We start from the raw sequence: 18,801 nt of genomic DNA on the forward strand, positions 1-18,801 counted from the left end.
CTGTTGCAGAGAAACAACTGCATAGTTCAGTAATGCCTTTGTCTGGACGGTGGCGGCGGTGGTACAGCGCGACGTCTCGTTTTGTTTGGCTGGGTGTCGCGGACGTCCGCGGCGAACGACAAAGTGGCTGGCACCTCATCAACTGGTAGCTTTGGAGGAATGAGTCCTACTTTGTGACCAGTGTGCTTATAATCATTCATTGAAAAAAAGTGCTGTGATTTGTACTGACGCATTTTGATGTAGCATGTAAGAGCTCCGTTAGCGACACCCTCTTTTGACACGTTGTTTTTGATTTGTTACCAAATTCTAAATTCTGTCCCTAAACCTAGCTCAGAGGAAAAAGCCTTCAAGCAACTGCCAATTGGAGAGTGTGTTTTAATTCCACAAATGAGGTGCTTGTCTTGTTTTGGATTGCCTTTCGTTATGGGTTTGGACCAGAGGTTTAAAGCTAGGGTTAGGGTTAGGGTTTGATGTAAAAATGATCAAGGTTTTTTTGCCAGAGAGGGGCAGACTGTTTTTTCACCATGAGTGGGTGTCGTTGCCTTCCTGGAAAAGACATAAAACTGTAGAATACTGCTAAAGCACTGCGCACCCACTGTGATTTTCAACAGGGAACTAATGGACATCGCACTGGGCAAACAGACCGGTTTCCATTTGTTGTTTAAATACAGAAATCGTGAAAAATTCACGTAGGCTCTCTCCACACGTAGGTATCCGTCCGTGATCGGGTGAACGATGCTTGCCGGTAGTGGATCAATTCATATCCAGTGGGGATGGTAGAGTGTGCTACACATAGGGATTTTTGACCAGAATTTCCTTCAGCCCCTTCCCTTACCTTTGATCAAGTCCATTGCCCTGCAATCCCGCCCCCTAACTCTCCCTTCCTTCCTGCTTGTCATGGTCTACCCCGCCCCCTGATCTTTATCCTTATCCTTTTCCTGTGTTCTGCAGTGGGGAGAGGGTCCCTCTACATCTGCTTTCCCAAAGCATACTTACCTGGCAGGGGTGAGACCATGATCAGGAAGGTGGTTCGCCCAAGGCGAGGCTCAGTCATTGCACTTGGGCTGTGCTGACCCTTGCGAATTCCCCAAATGCGGGAATCTCGACTGCATAATTTCTGGTAGTGGGGGACTGCGTTCGCGCTCTCCCCTGAGGTGCTTTGTTGAAAGAGAGGTATGCATAAAAGGACGGTGGCTTGAGCAGTTTCTCTGTTGCAGAGAAACAACTGCATAGTTCAGTAATGCCTTTGTCTGGACGGTGGCGGTGGTGGTACAGCGCGACGTCTCGTTTTGTTTGGCTGGGTGTCGCGGAAGTCCGCGGCGAACGACAAAGTGGCTGGCACCTCATCAACTGGTAGCTTTGGAGGAATGAGTCCTACTTTGTGACTAGTGTGCTTATAATCATTCATTGAAAAAAAGTGCTGTGATTTGTACTGACACATTTTGATGTAGCATGTAAGAGCTCTGTTAGCGACACCCTCTTTTGACACGTTGTTTTTGATTTGTTACCAAATTCTAAATTCTGTCCCTAAACCTAGCTCAGAGGAAAAAGCCTTCAAGCAACTGCCAATTGGAGAGTGTGTTTTAATTCCACAAATGAGGTGCTTGTCTTGTTTTGGATTGCCTTTCGTTATGGGTTTGGACCAGAGGTTTAAAGCTAGGGTTAGGGTTAGGGTTTGATGTAAAAATGATCAAGGTTTTTTTGCCAGAGAGGGGCAGACTGTTTTTCCACCATGAGTGGGTGTCGTTGCCTTCCTGGAAAAGACATAAAACTGTAGAATACTGCTAAAGCACTGCGCACCCACTGTGATTTTCCACAGGGAACTAATGGACATCGCACTGGGCAAACAGACCGGTTTCCATTTGTTGTTTAAATACAGAAATCGTGAAAAATTCACGTAGGCTCTCTCCACACGTAGGTATCGGTCCGTGATCGGGTGAACGATGCTTGCCGGTAGTGGATCAATTCATATCCAGTGGGGATGGTAGAGGGTGCTACACATAGGGATTTTTGACCAGAATTTCCTTCAGCCCCTTCCCTTACCTTTGATCAAGTCCATTGCCCTGCAATCCCGCCCCCTAACTCTCCCTTCCTTCCTGCTTGTCATGGTCTACCCCGCACCCTGATCTTTATCCTTATCCTTTTCCTGTGTTCTGCAGTGGGGAGAGGGCCCCTCTACATCTGCTTTCCCAAAGCATACTTACCTGGCAGGGGTGAGACCACGATCAGGAAGGTGGTTCGCCCAAGGCGAGGCTCAGTCATTGCACTTGGGCTGTGCTGACCCTTGCGAATTCCCCAATTGCGGGAATCTCGACTGCATAATTTCTGGTAGTTGGGGACTGCGTTCGCGCTCTCCCCTGAGGTGCTTTGTTGAAAGAGAGGTACACATAAAAGGACGGTGGCTTGAGCAGTTTCTCTGTTGCAGAGAAACAACTGCATAGTTCAGTAATGCCTTTGTCTGGATGGTGGCGGCGGTGGCACAGCGCGACGTCTCGTTTTGTTTGGCTGGGTGTCGCGGACGTCCGCGGCGAACGACAAAGTGGCTGGCACCTCATCAACTGGTAGCTTTTGAGGAATGAGTCCTACTTTGTGACCAGTGTGCTTATAATCATTCATTGAAAAAAAGTGCTGTGATTTGTACTGACGCATTTTGATGTAGCATGTAAGAGCTCCGTTAGCGACACCCTCTTTTGACACGTTGTTTTTGATTTGTTACCAAATTCTAAATTCTGTCCCTAAACCTAGCTCAGAGGAAAAAGCCTTCAAGCAACTGCCAATTGGAGAGTGTGTTTTAATTCCACAAATGAGGTGCTTGTCTTGTTTTGGATTGCATTTCGTTATGGGTTTGGACCAGAGGTTTAAAGCTAGGGTTAGGGTTAGGGTTTGATGTAAAAATGATCAAGGTTTTTTTGCCAGAGAGGGGCAGACTGTTTTTCCACCATGAGTGGGTGTCGTTGCCTTCCTGGAAAAGACATAAAACTGTAGAATACTGCTAAAGCACTGCGCACCCACTGTGATTTTCAACAGGGAACTAATGGACATCGCACTGGGCAAACAGACCGGTTTCCTTTCCATTTGTTGTTTAAATACAGAAATCGTGAAAAATTCACGTAGGCTCTCTCCACACGTAGGTATCGGTCCGTGATCGGGTGAACGATGCTTGCCGGTAGTGGATCAATTCATATCCAGTGGGGATGGTAGAGGGTGCTACACATAGGGATTTTTGACCAGAATTTCCTTCAGCCCCTTCCCTTACCTTTGATCAAGTCCATTGCCCTGCAATCCCGCCCCCTAACTCTCCCTTCCTTCCTGCTTGTCATGGTCTACCCCGCCCCCTGATCTTTATCCTTATCCTTTTCCTGTGTTCTGCAGTGGGGAGAGGGTCCCTCTACATCTGCTTTCCCAAAGCATACTTACCTGGCAGGGGTGAGACCATGATCAGGAAGGTGGTTCGCCCAAGGCGAGGCTCAGTCATTGCACTTGGGCTGTGCTGACCCTTGCGAATTCCCCAAATGCGGGAATCTCGACTGCATAATTTCTGGTGGTGGGGGACTGCGTTCGCGCTCTCCCCTGAGGTGCTTTGTTGAAAGAGAGGTACGCATAAAAGGATGGTGGCTTGAGCAGTTTCTCTGTTGTAGAGAAACAACTGCATAGTTCAGTAATGCGTTTGTCTGGACGGTGGCGGCGGTGGTACAGCGCGACGTCTCGTTTTGTTTGGCTGGGTGTCGCGGACGTCCGCGGCGAACGACAAAGTGGCTGGCACCTCATCAACTGGTAGCTTTGGAGGAATGAGTCCTACTTTGTGACTAGTGTGCTTATAATCATTCATTGAAAAAAAGTGCTGTGATTTGTACTGACACATTTTGATGTAGCATGTAAGAGCTCTGTTAGCGACACCCTCTTTTGACACGTTGTTTTTGATTTGTTACCAAATTCTAAATTCTGTCCCTAAACCTAGCTCAGAGGAAAAAGCCTTCAAGCAACTGCCAATTGGAGAGTGTGTTTTAATTCCACAAATGAGGTGCTTGTCTTGTTTTGGATTGCATTTCGTTATGGGTTTGGACCAGAGGTTTAAAGCTAGGGTTAGGGTTAGGGTTTGATGTAAAAATGATCAAGGTTTTTTTGCCAGAGAGGGGCAGACTGTTTTTCCACCATGAGTGGGTGTCGTTGCCTTCCTGGAAAAGACATAAAACTGTAGAATACTGCTAAAGCACTGCGCACCCACTGTGATTTTCAACAGGGAACTAATGGACATCGCACTGGGCAAACAGACCGGTTTCCTTTCCATTTGTTGTTTAAATACAGAAATCGTGAAAAATTCACGTAGGCTCTCTCCACACGTAGGTATCGGTCCGTGATCGGGTGAACGATGCTTGCCGGTAGTGGATCAATTCATATCCAGTGGGGATGGTAGAGGGTGCTACACATAGGGATTTTTGACCAGAATTTCCTTCAGCCCCTTCCCTTACCTTTGATCAAGTCCATTGCCCTGCAATCCCGCCCCCTAACTCTCCCTTCCTTCCTGCTTGTCATGGTCTACCCCGCCCCCTGATCTTTATCCTTATCCTTTTCCTGTGTTCTGCAGTGGGGAGAGGGTCCCTCTACATCTGCTTTCCCAAAGCATACTTACCTGGCAGGGGTGAGACCATGATCAGGAAGGTGGTTCGCCCAAGGCGAGGCTCAGTCATTGCACTTGGGCTGTGCTGACCCTTGCGAATTCCCCAAATGCGGGAATCTCGACTGCATAATTTCTGGTAGTGGGGGACTGCGTTCGCGCTCTCCCCTGAGGTGCTTTGTTGAAAGAGAGGTACGCATAAAAGGATGGTGGCTTGAGCAGTTTCTCTGTTGCAGAGAAACAACTGCATAGTTCAGTAATGCCTTTGTCTGGACGGTGGCGGCGGTGGTACAGCGCGACGTCTCGTTTTGTTTGGCTGGGTGTCGCGGACGTCCGCGGCGAACGACAAAGTGGCTGGCACCTCATCAACTGGTAGCTTTGGAGGAATGAGTCCTACTTTGTGACCAGTGTGCTTATAATCATTCATTGAAAAAAAGTGCTGTGATTTGTACTGACGCATTTTGATGTAGCATGTAAGAGCTCCGTTAGCGACACCCTCTTTTGACACGTTGTTTTTGATTTGTTACCAAATTCTAAATTCTGTCCCTAAACCTAGCTCAGAGGAAAAAGCCTTCAAGCAACTGCCAATTGGAGAGTGTGTTTTAATTCCACAAATGAGGTGCTTGTCTTGTTTTGGATTGCCTTTCGTTATGGGTTTGGACCAGAGGTTTAAAGCTAGGGTTAGGGTTAGGGTTTGATGTAAAAATGATCAAGGTTTTTTTGCCAGAGAGGGGCAGACTGTTTTTCCACCATGAGTGGGTGTCGTTGCCTTCCTGGAAAAGACATAAAACTGTAGAATACTGCTAAAGCACTGCGCACCCACTGTGATTTTCCACAGGGAACTAATGGACATCGCACTGGGCAAACAGACCGGTTTCCAATTGTTGTTTAAATACAGAAATCGTGAAAAATTCACGTAGGCTCTCTCCACACGTAGGTATCGGTCCGTGATCGGGTGAACGATGCTTGCCGGTAGTGGATCAATTCATATCCAGTGGGGATGGTAGAGGGTGCTACACATAGGGATTTTTGACCAGAATTTCCTTCAGCCCCTTCCCTTACCTTTGATCAAGTCCATTGCCTTGCAATCCCGCCCCCTAACTCTCCCTTCCTTCCTGCTTGTCATGGTCTACCCCACCCCCTGCTCTTTATCCTTATCCTTTTCCTGTGTTCTGCAGTGGGGAGAGGGTCCCTCTACATCTGCTTTCCCAAAGCATACTTACCTGGCAAGGGTGAGACCACGGTCAGGAAGGTGGTTCGCCCAAGGCGAGGCTCAGTCATTGCACTTGGGCTGTGCTGACCCTTGCGAATTCCCCAAATGCGGGAATCTCGACTGCATAATTTCTGGTAGTGGGGGACTGCGTTCGCGCTCTCCCCTGAGGTGCTTTGTTGAAAGAGAGGTACGCATAAAAGGACGGTGGCTTGAGCAGTTTCTCTGTTGCCGAGAAACAACTGCATAGTTCAGTAATGCCTTTGTCTGGACGGTGGCGGCGGTGGTACAGCGCGACATCTCGTTTTGTTTGGCTGGGTGTCGCGGACGTCCGCGGCGAACGACAAAGTGGCTGGCACCTCATCAACTGGTAGCTTTTGAGGAATGAGTCCTACTTTGTGACCAGTGTGCTTATAATCATTCATTGAAAAAAAGTGCTGTGATTTGTACTGACGCATTTTGATGTAGCATGTAAGAGCTCCGTTAGCGACACCCTCTTTTGACACGTTGTTTTTGATTTGTTACCAAGTTCTAAATTCTGTCCCTAAACCTGGCTCAGAGGAAAAAGCCTTCAAGCAACTGCCAATTGGAGAGTGTGTCTTAATTCCACAAATGAGGTGATTGTCTTGTTTTGGATTGCCTTTCGTTATGGGTTTGGACCAGAGGTTTAAAGCTAGGGTTAGGGTTAGGGTTTGATGTAAAAATGATCAAGGTTTTTTTGCCAGAGAGGGGCAGACTGTTTTTCCACCATGAGTGGGTGTCGTTGCCTTCCTGGAAAAGACATAAAACTGTAGAATACTGCTAAAGCACTGCGCACCCACTGTGATTTTCCACAGGGAACTAATGGACATCGCACTGGGCAAACAGACCGGTTTCCATTTGTTGTTTAAATACAGAAATCGTGAAAAATTCACGTAGGCTCTCTCCACACGTAGGTATCGGTCCGTGATCGGGTGAACGATGCTTGCCGGTAGTGGATCAATTCATATCCAGTGGGGATGGTAGAGGGTGCTACACATAGGGATTTTTGACCAGAATTTCCTTCAGCCCCTTCCCTTACCTTTGATCAAGTCCATTGCCTTGCAATCCCGCCCCCTAACTCTCCCTTCCTTCCTGCTTGTCATGGTCTACCCCACCCCCTGCTCTTTATCCTTATCCTTTTCCTGTGTTCTGCAGTGGGGAGAGGGTCCCTCTACATCTGCTTTCCCAAAGCATACTTACCTGGCAAGGGTGAGACCACGGTCAGGAAGGTGGTTCGCCCAAGGCGAGGCTCAGTCATTGCACTTGGGCTGTGCTGACCCTTGCGAATTCCCCAAATGCGGGAATCTCGACTGCATAATTTCTGGTAGTGGGGGACTGCGTTCGCGCTCTCCCCTGAGGTGCTTTGTTGAAAGAGAGGTACGCATAAAAGGACGGTGGCTTGAGCAGTTTCTCTGTTGCCGAGAAACAACTGCATAGTTCAGTAATGCCTTTGTCTGGACGGTGGCGGCGGTGGTACAGCGCGACATCTCGTTTTGTTTGGCTGGGTGTCGCGGACGTCCGCGGCGAACGACAAAGTGGCTGGCACCTCATCAACTGGTAGCTTTTGAGGAATGAGTCCTACTTTGTGACCAGTGTGCTTATAATCATTCATTGAAAAAAAGTGCTGTGATTTGTACTGACGCATTTTGATGTAGCATGTAAGAGCTCCGTTAGCGACACCCTCTTTTGACACGTTGTTTTTGATTTGTTACCAAGTTCTAAATTCTGTCCCTAAACCTGGCTCAGAGGAAAAAGCCTTCAAGCAACTGCCAATTGGAGAGTGTGTCTTAATTCCACAAATGAGGTGCTTGTCTTGTTTTGGATTGCCTTTCGTTATGGGTTTGGACCAGAGGTTTAAAGCTAGGGTTAGGGTTAGGGTTTGATGTAAAAATGATCAAGGTTTTTTTGCCAGAGAGGGGCAGACTGTTTTTCCACCATGAGTGGGTGTCGTTGCCTTCCTGGAAAAGACATAAAACTGTAGAATACTGCTAAAGCACTGCGCACCCACTGTGATTTTCCACAGGGAACTAATGGACATCGCACTGGGCAAACAGACCGGTTTCCATTTGTTGTTTAAATACAGAAATCGTGAAAAATTCACGTAGGCTCTCTCCACACGTAGGTATCGGTCCGTGATCGGGTGAACGATGCTTGCCGGTAGTGGATCAATTCATATCCAGTGGGGATGGTAGAGGGTGCTACACATAGGGATTTTTGACCAGAATTTCCTTCAGCCCCTTCCCTTACCTTTGATCAAGTCCATTGCCCTGCAATCCCGCCCCCTAACTCTCCCTTCCTTCCTGCTTGTCATGGTCTACCCCGCCCCCTGCTCTTTATCCTTATCCTTTTCCTGTGTTCTGCAGTGGGGAGAGGGTCCCTCTACATCTGCTTTCCCAAAGCATACTTACCTGGCAGGGGTGAGACCATGATCAGGAAGGTGGTTCGCCCAAGGCGAGGCTCAGTCATTGCACTTGGGCTGTGCTGACCCTTGCGAATTCCCCAAATGTGGGAATCTCGACTGCATAATTTCTGGTAGTGGGGGACTGCGTTCGCGCTCTCCCCTGAGGTGCTTTGTTGAAAGAGAGGTACGCATAAAAGGACGGTGGCTTGAGCAGTTTCTCTGTTGCAGAGAAACAACTGCATAGTTCAGTAATACCTTTGTCTGGACGGTGGCGGTGGTGGTACAGCGCGACGTCTCGTTTTGTTTGGCTGGGTGTCGCGGACGTCCGCGGCGAACGACAAAGTGGCTGGCACCTCATCAACTGGTAGCTTTTGAGGAATGAGTCCTACTTTGTGACCAGTGTGCTTATAATCATTCATTGAAAAAAAGTGCTGTGATTTGTACTGACGCATTTTGATGTAGCATGTAAGAGCTCCGTTAGCGACACCCTCTTTTGACACGTTGTTTTTGATTTGTTACCAAATTCTAAATTCTGTCCCTAAACCTAGCTCAGAGGAAAAAGCCTTCAAGCAACTGCCAATTGGAGAGTGTGTTTTAATTCCACAAATGAGGTGCTTGTCTTGTTTTGGATTGCCTTTCGTTATGGGTTTGGACCAGAGGTTTAAAGCTAGGGTTAGGGTTAGGGTTTGATGTAAAAATGATCAAGGTTTTTTTGCCAGAGAGGGGCAGACTGTTTTTCCACCATGAGTGGGTGTCGTTGCCTTCCTGGAAAAGACATAAAACTGTAGAATACTGCTAAAGCACTGCGCACCCACTGTGATTTTCCACAGGGAACTAATGGACATCGCACTGGGCAAACAGACCGGTTTCCATTTGTTGTTTAAATACAGAAATCGTGAAAAATTCACGTAGGCTCTCTCCACACGTAGGTATCGGTCCGTGATCGGGTGAACGATGCTTGCCGGTAGTGGATCAATTCATATCCAGTGGGGATGGTAGAGGGTGCTACACATAGGGATTTTTGACCAGAATTTCCTTCAGCCCCTTCCCTTACCTTTGATCAAGTCCATTGCCCTGCAATCCCGCCCCCTAACTCTCCCTTCCTTCCTGCTTGTCATGGTCTACCCCGCCCCCTGCTCTTTATCCTTATCCTTTTCCTGTGTTCTGCAGTGGGGAGAGGGTCCCTCTACATCTGCTTTCCCAAAGCATACTTACCTGGCAGGGGTGAGACCATGATCAGGAAGGTGGGTCGCCCAAGGCGAGGCTCAGTCATTGCACTTGGGCTGTGCTGACCCTTGCGAATTCCCCAAATGCGGGAATCTCGACTGCATAATTTCTGGTAGTGGGGGACTGCGTTCGCGCTCTCCCCTGAGGTGCTTTGTTGAAAGAGAGGTACGCATAAAAGGACGGTGGCTTGAGCAGTTTCTCTGTTGCAGAGAAACAACTGCATAGTTCAGTAATGCCTTTGTCTGGACGGTGGCGGCGGTGGCACAGCGCGAGGTCTCGTTTTGTTTGGCTGGGTGTCGCGGACGTCCGCGGCGAACGACAAAGTGGCTGGCACCTCATCAACTGGTAGCTTTTGAGGAATGAGTCCTACTTTGTGACCAGTGTGCTTATAATCATTCATTGAAAAAAAGTGCTGTGATTTGTACTGACGCATTTTGATGTAGCATGTAAGAGCTCCGTTAGCGACACCCTCTTTTGACACGTTGTTTTTGATTTGTTACCAAATTCTAAATTCTGTCCCTAAACCTAGCTCAGAGGAAAAAGCCTTCAAGCAACTGCCAATTGGAGAGTGTGTTTTAATTCCACAAATGAGGTGCTTGTCTTGTTTTGGATTGCATTTCGTTATGGGTTTGGACCAGAGGTTTAAAGCTAGGGTTAGGGTTAGGGTTTGATGTAAAAATGATCAAGGTTTTTTTGCCAGAGAGGGGCAGACTGTTTTTCCACCATGAGTGGGTGTCGTTGCCTTCCTGGAAAAGACATAAAACTGTAGAATACTGCTAAAGCACTGCGCACCCACTGTGATTTTCAACAGGGAACTAATGGACATCGCACTGGGCAAACAGACCGGTTTCCTTTCCATTTGTTGTTTAAATACAGAAATCGTGAAAAATTCACGTAGGCTCTCTCCACACGTAGGTATCGGTCCGTGATCGGGTGAACGATGCTTGCCGGTAGTGGATCAATTCATATCCAGTGGGGATGGTAGAGGGTGCTACACATAGGGATTTTTGACCAGAATTTCCTTCAGCCCCTTCCCTTACCTTTGATCAAGTCCATTGCCCTGCAATCCCGCCCCCTAACTCTCCCTTCCTTCCTGCTTGTCATGGTCTACCCCGCCCCCTGATCTTTATCCTTATCCTTTTCCTGTGTTCTGCAGTGGGGAGAGGGTCCCTCTACATCTGCTTTCCCAAAGCATACTTACCTGGCAGGGCTGAGACCACGATCAGGAAGGTGGTTCGCCCAAGGCGAGGCTCAGTCATTGCACTTGGGCTGTGCTGACCCTTGCGAATTCCCCAAATGCGGGAATCTCGACTGCATAATTTCTGGTAGTGGGGGACTGCGTTCGCGCTCTCCCCTGAGGTGCTTTGTTGAAAGAGAGGTACACATAAAAGGACGGTGGCTTGAGCAGTTTCTCTGTTGCAGAGAAACAACTGCATAGTTCAGTAATGCCTTTGTCTGGATGGTGGCGGCGGTGGCACAGCGCGACGTCTCGTTTTGTTTGGCTGGGTGTCGCGGACGTCCGCGGCGAACGACAAAGTGGCTGGCACCTCATCAACTGGTAGCTTTTGAGGAATGAGTCCTACTTTGTGACCAGTGTGCTTATAATCATTCATTGAAAAAAAGTGCTGTGATTTGTACTGACGCATTTTGATGTAGCATGTAAGAGCTCCGTTAGCGACACCCTCTTTTGACACGTTGTTTTTGATTTGTTACCAAATTCTAAATTCTGTCCCTAAACCTAGCTCAGAGGAAAAAGCCTTCAAGCAACTGCCAATTGGAGAGTGTGTTTTAATTCCACAAATGAGGTGCTTGTCTTGTTTTGGATTGCATTTCGTTATGGGTTTGGACCAGAGGTTTAAAGCTAGGGTTAGGGTTAGGGTTTGATGTAAAAATGATCAAGGTTTTTTTGCCAGAGAGGGGCAGACTGTTTTTCCACCATGAGTGGGTGTCGTTGCCTTCCTGGAAAAGACATAAAACTGTAGAATACTGCTAAAGCACTGCGCACCCACTGTGATTTTCAACAGGGAACTAATGGACATCGCACTGGGCAAACAGACCGGTTTCCTTTCCATTTGTTGTTTAAATACAGAAATCGTGAAAAATTCACGTAGGCTCTCTCCACACGTAGGTATCGGTCCGTGATCGGGTGAACGATGCTTGCCGGTAGTGGATCAATTCATATCCAGTGGGGATGGTAGAGGGTGCTACACATAGGGATTTTTGACCAGAATTTCCTTCAGCCCCTTCCCTTACCTTTGATCAAGTCCATTGCCCTGCAATCCCGCCCCCTAACTCTCCCTTCCTTCCTGCTTGTCATGGTCTACCCCGCCCCCTGATCTTTATCCTTATCCTTTTCCTGTGTTCTGCAGTGGGGAGAGGGTCCCTCTACATCTGCTTTCCCAAAGCATACTTACCTGGCAGGGGTGAGACCATGATCAGGAAGGTGGTTCGCCCCAGGCGAGGCTCAGTCATTGCACTTGGGCTGTGCTGACCCTTGCGAATTCCCCAAATGCGGGAATCTCGACTGCATAATTTCTGGTAGTGGGGGACTGCGTTCGCGCTCTCCCCTGAGGTGCTTTGTTGAAAGAGAGGTACGCATAAAAGGATGGTGGCTTGAGCAGTTTCTCTGTTGCAGAGAAACAACTGCATAGTTCAGTAATGCGTTTGTCTGGACGGTGGCGGCGGTGGTACAGCGCGACGTCTCGTTTTGTTTGGCTGGGTGTCGCGGACGTCCGCGGCGAACGACAAAGTGGCTGGCACCTCATCAACTGGTAGCTTTTGAGGAATGAGTCCTACTTTGTGACCAGTGTGCTTATAATCATTCATTGAAAAAAAGTGCTGTGATTTGTACTGACGCATTTTGATGTAGCATGTAAGAGCTCCGTTAGCGACACCCTCTTTTGACACGTTGTTTTTGATTTGTTACCAAGTTCTAAATTCTGTCCCAAAACCTGGCTCAGAGGAAAAAGCCTTCAAGCAACTGCCAATTGGAGAGTGTGTCTTAATTCCACAAATGAGGTGCTTGTCTTGTTTTGGATTGCCTTTCGTTATGGGTTTGGACCAGAGGTTTAAAGCTAGGGTTAGGGTTAGGGTTTGATGTAAAAATGATCAAGGTTTTTTTGCCAGAGAGGGGCAGACTGTTTTTCCACCATGAGTGGGTGTCGTTGCCTTCCTGGAAAAGACATAAAACTGTAGAATACTGCTAAAGCACTGCGCACCCACTGTGATTTTCCACAGGGAACTAATGGACATCGCACTGGGCAAACAGACCGGTTTCCATTTGTTGTTTAAATACAGAAATCGTGAAAAATTCACGTAGGCTCTCTCCACACGTAGGTATCGGTCCGTGATCGGGTGAACGATGCTTGCCGGTAGTGGATCAATTCATATCCAGTGGGGATGGTAGAGGGTGCTACACATAGGGATTTTTGACCAGAATTTCCTTCAGCCCCTTCCCTTACCTTTGATCAAGTCCATTGCCCTGCAATCCCGCCCCCTAACTCTCCCTTCCTTCCTGCTTGTCATGGTCTACCCCGCCCCCTGCTCTTTATCCTTATCCTTTTCCTGTGTTCTGCAGTGGGGAGAGGGTCCCTCTACATCTGCTTTCCCAAAGCATACTTACCTGGCAGGGGTGAGACCATGATCAGGAAGGTGGTTCGCCCAAGGCGAGGCTCAGTCATTGCACTTGGGCTGTGCTGACCCTTGCGAATTCCCCAAATGTGGGAATCTCGACTGCATAATTTCTGGTAGTGGGGGACTGCGTTCGCGCTCTCTCCTGAGGTGCTTTGTTGAAAGAGAGGTACGCATAAAAGGACGGTGGCTTGAGCAGTTTCTCTGTTGCAGAGAAACAACTGCATAGTTCAGTAATACCTTTGTCTGGACGGTGGCGGTGGTGGTACAGCGCGACGTCTCGTTTTGTTTGGCTGGGTGTCGCGGACGTCCGCGGCGAACGACAAAGTGGCTGGCACCTCATCAACTGGTAGCTTTTGAGGAATGAGTCCTACTTTGTGACCAGTGTGCTTATAATCATTCATTGAAAAAAAGTGCTGTGATTTGTACTGACGCATTTTGATGTAGCATGTAAGAGCTCCGTTAGCGACACCCTCTTTTGACACGTTGTTTTTGATTTGTTACCAAATTCTAAATTCTGTCCCTAAACCTAGCTCAGAGGAAAAAGCCTTCAAGCAACTGCCAATTGGAGAGTGTGTTTTAATTCCACAAATGAGGTGCTTGTCTTGTTTTGGATTGCCTTTCGTTATGGGTTTGGACCAGAGGTTTAAAGCTAGGGTTAGGGTTAGGGTTTGATGTAAAAATGATCAAGGTTTTTTTGCCAGAGAGGGGCAGACTGTTTTTCCACCATGAGTGGGTGTCGTTGCCTTCCTGGAAAAGACATAAAACTGTAGAATACTGCTAAAGCACTGCGCACCCACTGTGATTTTCCACAGGGAACTAATGGACATCGCACTGGGCAAACAGACCGGTTTCCATTTGTTGTTTAAATACAGAAATCGTGAAAAATTCACGTAGGCTCTCTCCACACGTAGGTATCGGTCCGTGATCGGGTGAACGATGCTTGCCGGTAGTGGATCAATTCATATCCAGTGGGGATGGTAGAGGGTGCTACACATAGGGATTTTTGACCAGAATTTCCTTCAGCCCCTTCCCTTACCTTTGATCAAGTCCATTGCCCTGCAATCCCGCCCCCTAACTCTCCCTTCCTTCCTGCTTGTCATGGTCTACCCCGCCCCCTGCTCTTTATCCTTATCCTTTTCCTGTGTTCTGCAGTGGGGAGAGGGTCCCTCTACATCTGCTTTCCCAAAGCATACTTACCTGGCAGGGGTGAGACCATGATCAGGAAGGTGGGTCGCTCAAGGCGAGGCTCAGTCATTGCACTTGGGCTGTGCTGACCCTTGCGAATTCCCCAAATGCGGGAATCTCGACTGCATAATTTCTGGTAGTGGGGGACTGCGTTCGCGCTCTCCCCTGAGGTGCTTTGTTGAAAGAGAGGTACGCATAAAAGGACGGTGGCTTGAGCAGTTTCTCTGTTGCAGAGAAACAACTGCATAGTTCAGTAATGCCTTTGTCTGGACGGTGGCGGCGGTGGCACAGCGCGAGGTCTCGTTTTGTTTGGCTGGGTGTCGCGGACGTCCGCGGCGAACGACAAAGTGGCTGGCACCTCATCAACTGGTAGCTTTTGAGGAATGAGTCCTACTTTGTGACCAGTGTGCTTATAATCATTCATTTAAAAAAAGTGCTGTGATTTGTACTGACGCATTTTGATGTAGCATGTAAGAGCTCCGTTAGCGACACCCTCTTTTGACACGTTGTTTTTGATTTGTTACCAAATTCTAAATTCTGTCCCTAAACCTAGCTCAGAGGAAAAAGCCTTCAAGCAACTGCCAATTGGAGAGTGTGTTTTAATTCCACAAATGAGGTGCTTGTCTTGTTTTGGATTGCCTTTCGTTATGGGTTTGGACCAGAGGTTTAAAGCTAGGGTTAGGGTTAGGGTTTGATGTAAAAATGATCAAGGTTTTTTTGCCAGAGAGGGGCAGACTGTTTTTCCACCATGAGTGGGTGTCGTTGCCTTCCTGGAAAAGACATAAAACTGTAGAATACTGCTAAAGCACTGCGCACCCACTGTGATTTTCCACAGGGAACTAATGGACATCGCACTGGGCAAACAGACCGGTTTCCATTTGTTGTTTAAATACAGAAATCGTGAAAAATTCACGTAGGCTCTCTCCACACGTAGGTATCGGTCCGTGATCGGGTGAACGATGCTTGCCGGTAGTGGATCAATTCATATCCAGTGGGGATGGTAGAGGGTGCTACACATAGGGATTTTTGACCAGAATTTCCTTCAGCCCCTTCCCTTACCTTTGATCAAGTCCATTGCCCTGCAATCCCGCCCCCTAACTCTCCTTTCCTTCCTGCTTGTCATGGTCTACCCCGCCCCCTGATCTTTATCCTTATCCTTTTCCTGTGTTCTGCAGTGGGGAGAGGGTCCCTCTACATCTGCTTTCCCAAAGCATACTTACCTGGCAGGGCTGAGACCACGATCAGGAAGGTGGTTCGCCCAAGGCGAGGCTCAGTCATTGCACTTGGGCTGTGCTGACCCTTGCGAATTCCCCAAATGCGGGAATCTCGACTGCATAATTTCTGGTAGTGGGGGACTGCGTTCGCGCTCTCCCCTGAGGTGCTTTGTTGAAAGAGAGGTACGCATAAAAGGACGGTGGCTTGAGCAGTTTCTCTGTTGCAGAGAAACAACTGCATAGTTCAGTAATACCTTTGTCTGGACGGTGGCGGCGGTGGTACAGCGCGACGTCTCGTTTTGTTTGGCTGGGTGTCGCGGACGTCCGCGGCGAACGACAAAGTGGCTGGCACCTCATCAACTGGTAGCTTTTGAGGAATGAGTCCTACTTTGTGACCAGTGTGCTTATAATCATTCATTGAAAAAAATTGCTGTGATTTGTACTGACGCATTTTGATGTAGCATGTAAGAGCTCCGTTAGCGACACCCTCTTTTGACACGTTGTTTTTGATTTGTTACCAAATTCTAAATTCTGTCCCTAAACCTAGCTCAGAGGAAAAAGCCTTCAAGCAACTGCCAATTGGAGAGTGTGTTTTAATTCCACAAATGAGGTGCTTGTCTTGTTTTGGATTGCCTTTCGTTATGGGTTTGGACCAGAGGTTTAAAGCTAGGGTTAGGGTTAGGGTTTGATGTAAAAATGATCAAGGTTTTTTTGCCAGAGAGGGGCAGACTGTTTTTCCACCATGAGTGGGTGTCGTTGCCTTCCTGGAAAAGACATAAAACTGTAGAATACTGCTAAAGCACTGCGCACCCACTGTGATTTTCCACAGGGAACTAATGGACATCGCACTGGGCAAACAGACCGGTTTCCATTTGTTGTTTAAATACAGAAATCGTGAAAAATTCACGTAGGCTCTCTCCACACGTAGGTATCGGTCCGTGATCGGGTGAACGATGCTTGCCGGTAGTGGATCAATTCATATCCAGTGGGGATGGTAGAGGGTGCTACACATAGGGATTTTTGACCAGAATTTCCTTCAGCCCCTTCCCTTACCTTTGATCAAGTCCATTGCCCTGCAATCCCGCCCCCTAACTCTCCCTTCCTTCCTGCTTGTCATGGTCTACCCCGCCCCCTGATCTTTATCCTTATCCTTTTCCTGTGTTCTGCAGTGGGGAGAGGGTCCCTCTACATCTGCTTTCCCAAAGCATACTTACCTGGCAGGGGTGAGACCACGATCAGGAAGGTAGTTCGCCCAAGGCGAGGCTCAGTCATTGCACTTGGGCTCTGCTGACCCTTGCCAATTCCCCAAATGCGGGAATCTCGACTGCATAATTTCTGGTAGTGGGGGACTGCGTTCGCGCTCTCCCCTGAGGTGCTATGTTGAAAAAGAGGTACGCATAAAAGGACGGTGGCTTCAGCAGTTTCTCTGTTGCAGAGAAACAACTGCATAGTTCAGTAATACCTTTGTCTGGACGGTGGCGGCGGTGGTACAGCGCGACGTCTTGTTTTGTTTGGCTGGGGGTCGCGGACGTCCGCGGCGAACGACAAAGTGGCTGGCACCTCATCAACTGGTAGCTTTGGAGGAATGAGTCCTACTTTGTGACCAGTGTGCTTATAATCATTCATTGAAAAAAAGTGCTGTGATTTGTACTGACGCATTTTGATGTAGCATGTAAGAGCTCCGTTAGCGACACCCTCTTTTGACACGTTGTTTTTGATTTGTTACCAAATTCTAAATTCTGTCCCTAAACCTAGCTCAGAGGAAAAAGCCTTCAAGCAACTGCCAATTGGAGAGTGTGTTTTAATTCCACAAATGAGGTGCTTGTCTTGTTTTGGATTGCCTTTCGTTATGGGTTTGGACCAGAGGTTTAAAGCTAGGGTTAGGGTTAGGGTTTGATGTAAAAATGATCAAGGTTTTTTTGCCAGAGAGGGGCAGACTGTTTTTCCACCATGAGTGGGTGTCGTTGCCTTCCTGGAAAAGACATAAAACTGTAGAATACTGCTAAAGCACTGCGCACCCACTGTGATTTTCCACAGGGAACTAATGGACATCGCACTGGGCAAACAGACCGGTTTCCATTTGTTGTTTAAATACAGAAATCGTGAAAAATTCACGTAGGCTCTCTCCACACGTAGGTATCAGTCCGTGATCGGGTGAACGATGCTTGCCGGTAGTGGATCAATTCATATCCAGTGGGGATGGTAGAGGTTGCTACACATAGGGATTTTTGACCAGAATTTCCTTCAGCCCCTTCCCTTACCTTTGATCAAGTCCATTGCCCTGCAATCCCGCCCCCTAACTCTCCCTTCCTTCCTGCTTGTCATGGTCTACCCCGCCCCCTGCTCTTTATCCTTATCCTTTTCCTGTGTTCTGCAGTGGGGAGAGGGTCCCTCTACATCTGCTTTCCCAAAGCATACTTACTTGGCAGGGGTGAGACCAAGATCAGGAAGGTGATTCGCCCAAGGCGAGGCTCAGTCATTGCACTTGGGCTGTGCTGACCCTTGCGAATTCCCCAAATGCGGGAATCTCGACTGCATAATTTCTGGTAGTGGGGGACTGCGTTCGCGCTCTCCCCTGAGGTGCTATGTTGAAAAAGAGGTACGCATAAAAGGACGGTGGCTTCAGCAGTTTCTCTGTTGCAGAGAAACAACTGCATAGTTCAGTAATACCTTTGTCTGGACGGTGGCGGCGGTGGTACAGCGCGACGTCTCGTTTTGTTAGGCTGGGTGTCGCGGACGTCCGCGGCGAACGACAAAGTGGCTGGCACCTCATCAACTGGTAGCTTTTGAGGAATGAGTCCTACTTTGTGACCAGTGTGCTTATAATCATTCATTGAAAAAAAGTGCTGTGATTTGTACTGACGCATTTTGATGTAGCATGTAAGAGCTCCGTTAGCGACACCCTCTTTTGACACGTTGTTTTTGATTTGTTACCAAATTCTAAATTCTGTCCCTAAACCTAGCTCAGAGGAAAAAGCCTTCAAGCAACTGCCAATTGGAGAGTGTGTTTTAATTCCACAAATGAGGTGCTTGTCTTGTTTTGGATTGCCTTTCGTTATGGGTTTGGACCAGAGGTTTAAAGCTAGGGTTAGGGTTAGGGTTTGATGTAAAAATGATCAAGGTTTTTTTGCCAGAGAGGGGCAGACTGTTTTTCCACCATGAGTGGGTGTCGTTGCCTTCCTGGAAAAGACATAAAACTGTAGAATACTGCTAAAGCACTGCGCACCCACTGTGATTTTCAACAGGGAACTAATGGACATCGCACTGGGCAAACAGACCGGTTTCCATTTGTTGT

The 18,801-nt window shown here is 48.0% G+C and overlaps 15 non-coding genes across 15 annotated transcripts; all 15 read left to right on the top strand.

Annotated features, from left to right (window-relative positions):
• The first annotated feature begins 988 nt into the window (after positions 1-988).
• On the top strand, positions 989-1,152 carry LOC145656466 (U1 spliceosomal RNA). The gene has a single exon (XR_014122138.1). It is a non-coding gene; the product is annotated as a U1 spliceosomal RNA (small nuclear RNA).
• Positions 1,153-2,196: 1,044 nt separating this feature from the next.
• On the top strand, positions 2,197-2,360 carry LOC145656274 (U1 spliceosomal RNA). The gene has a single exon (XR_014121945.1). It is a non-coding gene; the product is annotated as a U1 spliceosomal RNA (small nuclear RNA).
• A 1,049-nt stretch (positions 2,361-3,409) lies between these two features.
• On the top strand, positions 3,410-3,573 carry LOC145656253 (U1 spliceosomal RNA). Its single transcript, XR_014121921.1, has one exon. It is a non-coding gene; the product is annotated as a U1 spliceosomal RNA (small nuclear RNA).
• Positions 3,574-4,622: 1,049 nt separating this feature from the next.
• On the top strand, positions 4,623-4,786 carry LOC145656467 (U1 spliceosomal RNA). The gene has a single exon (XR_014122139.1). It is a non-coding gene; the product is annotated as a U1 spliceosomal RNA (small nuclear RNA).
• A 1,044-nt stretch (positions 4,787-5,830) lies between these two features.
• On the top strand, positions 5,831-5,994 carry LOC145656346 (U1 spliceosomal RNA). Its single transcript, XR_014122018.1, has one exon. It is a non-coding gene; the product is annotated as a U1 spliceosomal RNA (small nuclear RNA).
• Positions 5,995-7,038: 1,044 nt separating this feature from the next.
• On the top strand, positions 7,039-7,202 carry LOC145656347 (U1 spliceosomal RNA). Its single transcript, XR_014122019.1, has one exon. It is a non-coding gene; the product is annotated as a U1 spliceosomal RNA (small nuclear RNA).
• A 1,044-nt stretch (positions 7,203-8,246) lies between these two features.
• Positions 8,247-8,410, top strand: LOC145656476 (U1 spliceosomal RNA). Its single transcript, XR_014122148.1, has one exon. It is a non-coding gene; the product is annotated as a U1 spliceosomal RNA (small nuclear RNA).
• Positions 8,411-9,454: 1,044 nt separating this feature from the next.
• Positions 9,455-9,618, top strand: LOC145656281 (U1 spliceosomal RNA). Its single transcript, XR_014121953.1, has one exon. It is a non-coding gene; the product is annotated as a U1 spliceosomal RNA (small nuclear RNA).
• A 1,049-nt stretch (positions 9,619-10,667) lies between these two features.
• Positions 10,668-10,831, top strand: LOC145656329 (U1 spliceosomal RNA). Its single transcript, XR_014122001.1, has one exon. It is a non-coding gene; the product is annotated as a U1 spliceosomal RNA (small nuclear RNA).
• A 1,049-nt stretch (positions 10,832-11,880) lies between these two features.
• On the top strand, positions 11,881-12,044 carry LOC145656286 (U1 spliceosomal RNA). The gene has a single exon (XR_014121958.1). It is a non-coding gene; the product is annotated as a U1 spliceosomal RNA (small nuclear RNA).
• A 1,044-nt stretch (positions 12,045-13,088) lies between these two features.
• On the top strand, positions 13,089-13,252 carry LOC145656240 (U1 spliceosomal RNA). The gene has a single exon (XR_014121908.1). It is a non-coding gene; the product is annotated as a U1 spliceosomal RNA (small nuclear RNA).
• A 1,044-nt stretch (positions 13,253-14,296) lies between these two features.
• On the top strand, positions 14,297-14,460 carry LOC145656327 (U1 spliceosomal RNA). Its single transcript, XR_014121999.1, has one exon. It is a non-coding gene; the product is annotated as a U1 spliceosomal RNA (small nuclear RNA).
• Positions 14,461-15,504: 1,044 nt separating this feature from the next.
• On the top strand, positions 15,505-15,668 carry LOC145656330 (U1 spliceosomal RNA). The gene has a single exon (XR_014122002.1). It is a non-coding gene; the product is annotated as a U1 spliceosomal RNA (small nuclear RNA).
• A 1,044-nt stretch (positions 15,669-16,712) lies between these two features.
• LOC145656447 (U1 spliceosomal RNA) lies at positions 16,713-16,876 on the top strand. Its single transcript, XR_014122119.1, has one exon. It is a non-coding gene; the product is annotated as a U1 spliceosomal RNA (small nuclear RNA).
• Positions 16,877-17,920: 1,044 nt separating this feature from the next.
• LOC145656395 (U1 spliceosomal RNA) lies at positions 17,921-18,084 on the top strand. Its single transcript, XR_014122067.1, has one exon. It is a non-coding gene; the product is annotated as a U1 spliceosomal RNA (small nuclear RNA).
• The last annotated feature ends 717 nt before the right edge of the window (positions 18,085-18,801 follow it).

Source organism: Electrophorus electricus, unplaced genomic scaffold (genome assembly GCF_041902795.1).
Source record: "Electrophorus electricus isolate QZ-2024a unplaced genomic scaffold, ASM4190279v1 Scaffold66, whole genome shotgun sequence".
Classification (NCBI taxonomy): domain Eukaryota; kingdom Metazoa; phylum Chordata; class Actinopteri; order Gymnotiformes; family Gymnotidae; genus Electrophorus; species Electrophorus electricus.